This window comes from Lathyrus oleraceus, chromosome 2 (genome assembly GCF_024323335.1).
Source record: "Lathyrus oleraceus cultivar Zhongwan6 chromosome 2, CAAS_Psat_ZW6_1.0, whole genome shotgun sequence".
NCBI classification, from domain to species: Eukaryota; Viridiplantae; Streptophyta; class Magnoliopsida; order Fabales; family Fabaceae; genus Lathyrus; species Lathyrus oleraceus.
In genome coordinates, this window is record NC_066580.1 from 131,253,817 (window position 1) to 131,264,735 (window position 10,919).

The 10,919-nt window shown below is 32.5% G+C and overlaps 1 pseudogene; it reads right to left on the reverse strand.

The window, feature by feature from the left end:
* Positions 1 to 7,563: 7,563 nt before the first annotated feature.
* Positions 7,564 to 9,174, reverse strand: LOC127121015 (probable O-methyltransferase 3; annotated as a pseudogene).
* Positions 9,175 to 10,919: the final 1,745 nt, after the last annotated feature.

The window sequence follows — 10,919 nt, forward strand, 5'->3', positions numbered from 1 at the left end:
AATTAAAAACTTATTTTTTCCCTTATTTAAAACCAATATCAAGTAACCTTTAGATAGTAACACTCATACATGCAAAGAACCATAAAAATGGTTCCCGTTGAGTACAACATATGTGAGGGGTGTTAATACATTCCCCTTGAATAACCAGCTTCCGAACCCGAATCTGGTTACGACAACTATTTTCTTTTTACTTTTGGGGTTTTATCGATATTTTACCTTTTCTTTGGAATAAATAAAATTCGGCAGCAATTCCTTATTTTTCGCTATGCGACATCCCTTACTTATAGAATTCTCTCCTTTTGAAGTTACTTGAAGGAAATAGAGTCAGATACAACTCTATAAGCTGACTCTCCTGATCCCAAGTTATGCCTCCACCAGTTGGTCCTCCCCACACTACCTTAACCAAGATAACCACACAACTGTTTCACTTCTCGATCCTCTATCTGCACGGGGAAAAATTAATCTCATTTCAAAACTCCTTGAAGCTTCTTCATCACATTTGAGGTACGTAACTTCATTGTCTAACAAAAAGGCTCATAGAAATGGATTTAGTTTTATAAATATCCTTTGAGATGTTGTAAAAAATGTTGTTACACAGTGAAATGTTAGTTTTAGAAATGTTCATAGAAATGGTAATACCACTTAAATATACGTAACTTATTACTTAAGTGTATTTTTCTAGTTAGTATTTTTAGTAGTGTATATGGTTGTTGTTTCTATGTTCTAGTTAAACAGAAAAGACAAATGTGAAATATTTGGTTTGGATGTTCCTTCAATTTTTTTTTGTTGCCTCTGTTTTCTGTGTTTTGTGTTTAAGACTAATGATCTAGAATATATGTCAGATGAAAATGGTATTAACGATAAATTCTTTTCAAGATATGTTGAATACCTTAATGTGAATAACAAGGAATACATTGGTTTAGGTTCAGTTGGTAACATTTGTGCTTGCAATTAATATCTATAATTTTAGAAATACAACCTTGGTGTCTCAGATATATGTTGCTATTTTTTTTAATTTACACATACATGAGTGATTCGACAAGTACCTCTCATACGACATTCGATGCAACCTCTGTAAATAAAAAATGTAAAAGAAAAACTACAGGTGTCATGATGTGTACAAAGGTTAAAAAAATCCCATAAAACGGTGTTTGCTCCCTGATTAGTTTTGATCTAAGAACCGGTAAGACTTATGGAGAAAATGCTCATGATTTTAAGGGTTACGGGGCATTACATGGTAGAAGCAAATTGAGTATTTTAATAGATGATTGACACAACATTGATAGTGATTTGAAATATAACTTCTGAACTAATATTACGATATTTATTAAGATTTTTTTAATTTGTTTTACTAGTATATATGACCATTTATTTTTTGGTTTAATACTAATATCAACTCTATTGTAAATGCAGGAATTATTTATTGTTTAAGAGGATAGTATACAGAAAAAGAAATGACTTGCATATGCAAGTGAACATTGGAGAAACTTTAAGACACAACTCATAGATGTATATATTAAACATCTAAAAGATAACATAAAGCCTTCATACGTGAAGTATCCATTTTTTGATAAGACGATTTGGGAAGAATTTGTAAAGTATCGCAACTCTCCTGATTTCTTGGTTAAGAGCCTAAAAGGAAAGGAGAATAAAGCTAGAAATATTTATGCACATATATTATCTTGTGGAGGATATGATAAACTTGAGTAGAGAATGATTAAGGTAAAAAGAAAAAAAATGGAACTAGGCAGGGATATCCTTCTAGAAGCCTTGATCGCTCTCCATCTCCACCATTACGCCATCCGAAATTGAAGAGGGAAAGTCAAAGACTAAATGGCGACGTCACACCAGATGCTACATGTAAATTGGCTGATAAGATTGTAAGGAGATACTTTTTTAAAAATTATTTACTTTAGTTAATTCAATTTGGAAAAGATCGATGAACTTTTGTATGTGTTATAGGATGTACCCGTTGAACAAGCCAAAGTTGGTATCTATGTTCCACAAGATCATCATGACATCTTGGTAGAAGAGTTGGAATCGAGGAGCAGGTTAGGTGTGTTTGTGGTCTTCGAAGAGGCGTCGGCTTAAATTTATTCTTTGGACTATCGCAATTAATTACCTAAGTAAACCATAAAAGAGAAATTGAAAAGATAGTTACTAAAAACATAGGGGAGGTATTAAGATATGAGTGGGAGAAGTGGAGTCAGGAGGTGATGGAGAAGTGAAATCAAGAGGAACATGAGAGGGTGAATCTTGAGGAGCATGAGAGGTTGTTGCAGCAAGAGAGGGAGAGGATGTTGCAGGAGGAGCGAGAGAGGATTTTCCAAAAGAAGCAGAAGAGGTATACCCACGATGTGATTTAGGTATAAGAATAATTTTAAATATTTGTGTTGTATGTTGTTGTTATTGTTTATGTATTTTAATTTTTGTATTGTATTTCGATTGTTTTTATGAGGAAGAAATTAAAACCAATGGGCGTACTCAGCCACCCAATTCCAAATTAGCTGGAAATACATTAGAAAGTAGTTGTGAAAGTTGTTATGGGTGGTGCTAGTACGAAAGATAATTGTTCTGCATCATATCACAATATTGAGACCATGCCATCTCAAGTAGATAACATTCAAAGGCTACCAAATATGGTATACGAGATTCCAGAACTCTCCGAGTTTAAATTAAAACATGAACCACAACAATGTTTTACACTTCATATGAGTTGTCTTGAGGAATTGTTGAAGGGAGATGATTGGTTGGACATACCCGTAATACAATTGTGGTCTTTGTAAGTATTATTTTTACTATGATTTCAATTTACATTCATTGTTCTTATACTTTAATATATAAATTTAAATTTTTCATTAAATTTTAATTAGGGTCTTTCATTATATGTTGGTTGAAAGGAAATTGAAAATTTATTGTTTCTTAGATTGATTAAACATTCAATTTCAAAGTAATTCATCAAACACAATCAAGATCTACATACAAAATAAGCTGGTTAACGAGAATAAAGAATGTTTCTTGGATCCGTTTATCCATAGGTAAGTATATGCTTTAATTTGTGTTTTCATTTATAAATCAATTATATACACATTATGAATTATTCTAGGTGATTATGTAGGAAGCGTTGACAACTAATTATTTTATGTCCGAAGCAAAATGTTGTAGTTTTTTAATGCTCATTACACTATAAACTTGATGAAGATATGTAAAAGGTTTTGAGCGAGTAAGTGGTATTATTTGTAATACTCAAATTTTAAATTTAATTTTGAATAGTTTTTATTCATGCTTAATTTTTACCGACATGTAGAGCTATGGAGGGATATACCTTTGTGAAACGTAATCTACAAGGTAGAAATCCAAAAATCATAGAACCACATGTATGTATTACTTGTGCCTTTTGACATTCTTTTATTTTTCATAATGTATTATTTGTAATTTATGTGGATTAATTAGTAACTATATGAAAATTATTTACAATCCCCGAAAACAACACAAAAGTTTTGAAAGTGGATACTATGTTCAAATTATAGAGGTTTTGAGACGAAGTACCATTCCTACAAGAAGATCTAGATGACATTCGATCACGTTGGTCCGGTGCCTCCCAACTTTATCATGAGTCTCATAAACATCATTTTTCTTGGTTGTTAAAAGAATTTTATAGAGGTTTTTGTGTTATTATAGGTGCAAGTATGTATAGGTTCTCTTGGTAGAGGTTTTCTGTATCCCAAATGTCATTATAAGTGTTGTAAGCATAGTACATTTGGGATGTTGTGTTATGTTATGTAAACAATTTATATTTTGTATAGAATGCAAATTTGGTATTATGTCTTATGTTCTGTATAAAATACAAATGACTTGATTATGTCACATAATTTGTAGGTTTTTTGTAAAAAACGATAAAGATCAGTCAAAATGAAATTTAAAACAAAACCATAAATGGAAAAAATATGTTATACCCCTCGGTTATTAAAAAAAATCAACGTAAATAGGGGTCTTTTCCCTCGGATATTTACAAAAACTAAGAGGTATATGGAGCGCGTATAAAAGTTTTGAATAAAAACTATTGTTGCTCAGGATCGAACCAATGAAGTTTTAAACTATCCCCTCGCTTATTTAGAAACCGAGGGATATGGTAGCTGGTTTTCATGTCGCCCTTTGTAATTTCGCTTCCCTAACCGAGGTGAAATCCCCTTTGCGTCAGAGGTAAAATGGGTATATTTGTTGTAGTATTAACAATGTTATTCTTTTAAATCATATATTCACACCTTTTTATATTTACTTTCTTCGAGACCTGAAAGTATTTATTTTTTTATTTCAAAATGATTAAGTTTGCCGATTGAATTGTAAAGTGTAATTTCCCCTATCTCAACTTTGTTAAGAATAAAGTTATTGTTTGTTGGGAGTGGAACTAAGGTTTCTCTCCTTCACCTCTCATAACTGATATGTTATCTTATTTTCTTTGTTGTCTTTTTTATCTCAAAACTAGAGAGGTATATGCTAGACCCTTCACCTTTCATAAGAACAGTCGCTTATTTTTGTAATTTTTTATATCTAATTGAAAATAAGTTAAAGGTACAACAACTACAAAAACGACAACGACAATGATAGCAACAATAATATTGACCCAACAATAACAACAATGACAAAAAAAATGAGGACGATGACCAAAATGAGAACAACGACCACCGCCACCCAAAAAAAAACAAAAAAACAACAACAACAAAAACAACAACAATGATGATGACGATAACCCCAACGGCAACGAACAACAAGAATAGCAACAAAATTGAAAACCATAACAACAACAACATATCAACAACAATAGCCATAACAAGAAAAACAACAATAACAACAACAAGAACAATAATAATTATAATAGCAACTAGGCATGGACACGGGGAGGGTCGACAACGGTTTTTAACCGTCCGAGATCCAAACCTGAATCCCAAAACAATTCTTGTTTCCCGCTCGAATCCCCAACGAGGATGAAGAATTATAATATAAATTCATCCTAAACGAGTTCTGGTTGTGTTTGGGTATCCCCGGCGTGCCACCATCCCTTTAACGAAATCAATTTTTTGATTAGAAATATATATTTTTTCAAAATCAAATTACATTACAAGTAATAGAATAAAAACAATCTCAAAAAATTTCATACATACATTTCGAATATTTTAAATAATAAATAGAAATTAAAATATCAAACATTGACCATATATTTAATAGTGTAAATAATAAAAAATAATAATAAAGTTCATCATGAAATAAACAAGGAGAGTTTGGAGGCGGGTTCGAGGTCGGTATTAGTGTCCCCATTACCCGACTCGTCCCCATACATTGTAACGAGGAAAAACTAAACCCAATCAAAGAGGGTTTTCCCATTTATATTTTAGGGAGTGCTTGGGTGGGTACTCGCGGGTACTGTTTATGCTTCCATGCCTAATGGACACAACAACATCAACAACAACAACAACAACAATAACAACAATAACAGCAACAACCGCATCAACAATAACAACAATGCAACAATATCAACAACAACAGTAGCAAAAACAACCTGGACAATAGAAATACCAAAAACAACACCATCAACATCAACAATAACAAAAGAGCAACAATACCAACAACAAGAACAACAACAAGAACAACAAAGTAGTAATAGCAACAACAACAACATCATCAGCAACAAAAAGAACAACAACAACAACAACGACAATAGCAACAACAATAACAACAACAACAATAATAATAGCTACAATTGAAACAACAAAAACAACAACAACAACAACAACAACAACAACAACACCACCAATAACAACAATGAAGAGGAGGACGATGATGATGACACCGACATCAACAACCACTGCCTTATTACACTAAGTGGGGTTTGCCAAACATATCAACTTCTACTTGAATGTTCTATCCAAGACAATGCTTCTATCAAAACTTTTAGTCTCAAGATCTTTATTAATTATTTATCTTATAGTTTTTTTGTGTTTTCCCATACATGTAGCTATTTGACTCATTTACATCTGATTTACTCTCTTTACCACCAAATTTATATGTCTTTTCTATACATGCCCAAACCACCGAAGTCTATTTTCTACCATTTTTTCTGTTATATTTACTACACCAACACTCTCTATAACATGATAAATCAAAGAATCCATTCAACACAATATTATTGTTACATATTCATGTTCACTAATCAATCACTTTTGAATGATTATGACAATTGACTTTTTCTTAATAGTTAGATGAAATGATACTAACTACTAAAGAGTCACACAAAAAAAGTCCATAGTTCAAATTTTTGTTTTGACGTACAACCTCATAATATCTATTTTTTTCTAATTGATCTAGGATATTCATCTTGGGTGAGAATATGGATACAAATAAGTTTAGAAGGAGGGGGGGTGGGGGGTGGGGGGTTGAATAGACCTTCTCCCTTTAAGATAATGTCAAAAACATATTAGGTCCCATAAACGAAATCAGAGATTTTCAGAAGCGCATAAGTAAAACACAATACTAAGAGACCTTGGAAGCATCTAAATGAATTAAACCAAGTAAAAAATACATGATATCACTAAGGACTTGGTTGCTACTACTGTAAGTCAATCACAAGACAACCAAATCCTCTTTAAATAAAGCAATTTAAAAACTCTTTAGATACCCTAATGTACCATTAGTCTCCCTCAACACTCAATCTTTAGAGATGAAGGTCCACAACAATGAAGAAATGACTAAAGATGAAGATGATGAACAGTTCCAAGCTATCTCACAAACACTCTTAAACAAAAAGTGAGAAGGAATTAGATGAATGTGAAATAAGAACACATGCGCGCGCACACACACACACACACACACACACACAAGGTTCTCTTAAATTTATGGATAAATGAGTCTTGATTCTTGATTGATACCATGAGATTGATTAATCATGAACAATACTTCCATATTAAATCAATTCACTCTCTCTAATTGACTTAAAACAACAACTAGTCGCACAAAAATAAGATGCAATTAAAAGAAGTAAATCTGACATGGATTAAGACTCAAGAAGTTGTTCTAGAGAAGAAGAAATTGTGTTGGGTATAAACACACTAAAGGAGAGAAGACAATTAGACATCTTTGTCTCTCTGGGTTTCACATACTTACACTTTCATTTATGTGTCTTATGTTACTTTTATCAAAGAAATAATTATTTAAACTAAAGAATAACTATTCAAATCACATGATTTTGTGATTCAACTCAAGTTATAAGCTAGATTCGAGTCCATCTATGCGGAGCCCAAATTTGGGTTCATGGAGACATCTAATTCGAATTAGGATTAACAGTTGATTTCAGACACATGAGAATGTGATTCAAATCAAGTTCATTTGGTGATTCAAATCAATTCATCCAGAGCCAAATCTCAATTTTTACAAGGCTCCTGATTCGAATCAAGCTTAACACTTGATTGAATCAAGTTAACATCCGTATTTAAGTGTTCTAACTTGTGATTCAAGTCATGTTTGATGAAACCAAAAAGAAGCAAATTGATAGGCTAAAAAGAAACATTATCAGGAATCAAACACTCTAATTTTATTGAGTAATGAGGGGTCTTAATGGTACAATCTCTAAATAGCTTAAGCAATTACAATAAAACTCGAAAGTGGATAAAATACAAACATGCGAATATTAAATGATAAACAAATTACACATATGCAAATAAATTATAACAAATACATTCAAATTGACAAAAACATCAAAACAAGTAAGTGATACCATACGATAACGTGTCTTCACTTTCAATGCTGACAACAATTGAGTTATATTTATTAAGGATATATCTCAATCATGGACCTTAAGCCTAAAATCGGGGTTATTTTATAGTCACTGAAACCGGCAGATAAAATCAACTTAACCCATTCTTTCTTATTTCTCTCTTTTCCTGTGAGTATTACCATCATCAACATATCAAAAAAGAGTTGGGTTTCAACTGATTTATTGATGTTTTCATTGTCAACCACCATATCTATGATAATGACCTTCCCATCTTTACCTTTCTTCTTCAATGATTCCTTGCATTTCTTCAATATATTCACACATTCCTCTTCATTCCAGTCATGCAATATCCACTGCGATGTCATTCACATTTTGTTTTATTATAATAGAAGGATAGAGAAAATATGGTAAATTTGAAGAAAATTATATGATTATAGGTGTTTTTGGTATGAGAAAAAAATTAAATAAAAAATATATATAAACTAAATAAAATGATAATAAGTTTTTTGAATGGATTTCATCTTATTATTTGTTATTGCCATTTGTAATGAAGTAACATGTAAACGAATATTTAAAATCTGTACCTTCAACAAAATGGCATGTGCTTGAGGAATTTCTTGAAACATATCTCCACCAACATAGCTTAGGTTATGGCTTCTTTGTAAGCCATCAACAACATGTGGGAGATCAAAGACAATGCATTCCATTTGTGGGAATGATTTGGAAAGAGCCTTTGCCATGGTCCCTGTGCCTCCTGCAACATCAACCAATGACTCCAATCCATGGAACACTCCCTTACACTTGTCAATCAACAGGTCGCTCACTAATCGAGCATCACTTGCCATTGACTCATTGAATAAACGGTTAAATATTGGATCATGAGCAGCATAATCCCAAAAATACCTCCCATGTGTGGTTTCAAATGCGGAAGAATCCTCATTTTTCAACCAAGTAGACATTTGATGCCATGGATTTGTCATAATCGGGCTGAGCATGGCGTGGACAAATGGGGTGACACTCATTGGATTTTCCTTTAGTAATAACCTAGATGCATCCGTTAACATATACTCAATTTCTAATTCATTCTCTGTAATATTTGTTGAGAGAAAAAACCAGAATGAGTCATGATTCGCATCAAGCGATAAATGCAAGGTTTTTTGGAAGGATGGATTGGTAGTGAAGAAATGAGTTTTGAGAGTGACATGGGTTTGCCATAGTTGTGTATGATATCTGGTATGCCTAAATCAACAACACATTTAAGTGACATGGAATTCATGAAGTTGAAAATGTGATTCCATATGTGGCTTTGAGCTTTGAGCAAATTGGAAGCAACATCATCTCCATTTTGGAATTCCATACTTGGTACCTGAATTCTATGAATAAGACTTAAAGTATATGGAATGTGGATTGAAACCTCACATTGTTTGGGTCTTTTTATATGCTGAAATGAAGTATCATATTATTATAATTTGGATATTACAGAAACAGCATATTACAGATAAGCAGCAACTATATATAGTATTGTTAACTACTAGGACTGTGATGTATGATCATCCATATATAGTATTGTTAACAACTAGGACTGTGATGTATGATCATCCATATATAGTATTGTTTATTGCGATGGCTTTTATTGACCACGATTATGTTGTATTTTTATGCTCATGGCTTTTATTGACCACGTTTGGAATGAGTATCTTTTCGTTTATATGTGATCATTCTACCCTCACCTAGTTGCCACTTTCTATGCTTATCAATCTCGTTCAAAAACACTATGAAAGACTCCTAAAACACAGAACTTAGATCTCACCAATCAAATGAAACTGCCGTTTGGTGTTGTATGATAACTGTTATATTAAATAAAGTGGCTGGAAGGCACCAAAAGGAACATTGAAGAAAAAATCGAAGCAGTATTGTAAAAAAGACTAGTCACTTTGAATGTGCCAATCGCTCAACTCCAACAACTAGACTGTGAACTATGTGGAGGAAATAACTTTCAAATGCATTGACAAGATTCTTATATTCTTGTATATAACGTAGTCAGTAAATTACCTCAACAAAAAAATTGGAAGTACCCTACAACTTTAGGCTACAACATCTCTGATCTTAAAGGAATTAGACCCTTTGTGTGCATGCATAGAATTATGCTCGAAGAGGACTCAAAAACCTCTACAGAACATCAGAGGAGGATTAATCTTATCATGAGTGAGGTAGTTAGAAAGAAAGTGTTAAAGTTTCTTGAAGCTGGAATAATTTTCTCCACTAATAAATACTGCAATTTTTTTTAAATATAATTTGTTATTTGATTATTGCAAAACACAAAGAAATAGGTGGATGACAAAAAAATTGAAATATGAAACAATACATGTGTTTTCAATTTTACATTCGTACGAATTTTACAGTGATGGACATAAAGGATGAATCAAATATTCCTATCTTAGGAAGACCCTTCTTAGCCACAGCCGGTGCCGTCATATATGTGAAATGAGGGAAACTAACCTTTGAAGTTGGTGAGGAGAAAATCAAGTTTATTCTTTCCCAATTTCTGAAGACTCCAACAATTGATGATGCTTGTTGTTTTATAAACATTATTGATGAATGCATAAAAGAGCTAGTACCAGAAACATCGTCGACTACAAAGCTAGTTGAAATTCCATCCACTGACATGGTAGAGGAAGATGAGGCTGAATACTATCGCCCTTATGTAGAGGATAACCTAAGATAATGTCTTGCACTTACTCCTAATCCTATGCCTAGTCCTAAGAAACCATCTGTAGAACTTAAGGAACTATCCAAAATACTAAGATATGAGTTTCTAGACGAGCAACTTGATAGTCCAATCATAGTTAACGATGATATTGATAGAAACAGTTTTGAGAAACTCTTGGAAGTGTTACGGAAGTATCCTACAACTTTAGGCTACAACATCTCTGATCTTAAAGGAATTAGACCCCTTGTGTGCATGCATAGAATTATGCTCGAAGAGGACTCAAAAACCTCTACAAAACATCAGAGGAGGATTAATCTTATCATGAGTGAGGTAGTTAGAAAGGAAGTGTTAAAGTTTCTTGAAGCTGGAATAATTTTCTCCACTAATAAATACTGCAATTTTTTTTAAATATAATTTGTTATTTGATTATTGCAAAACACA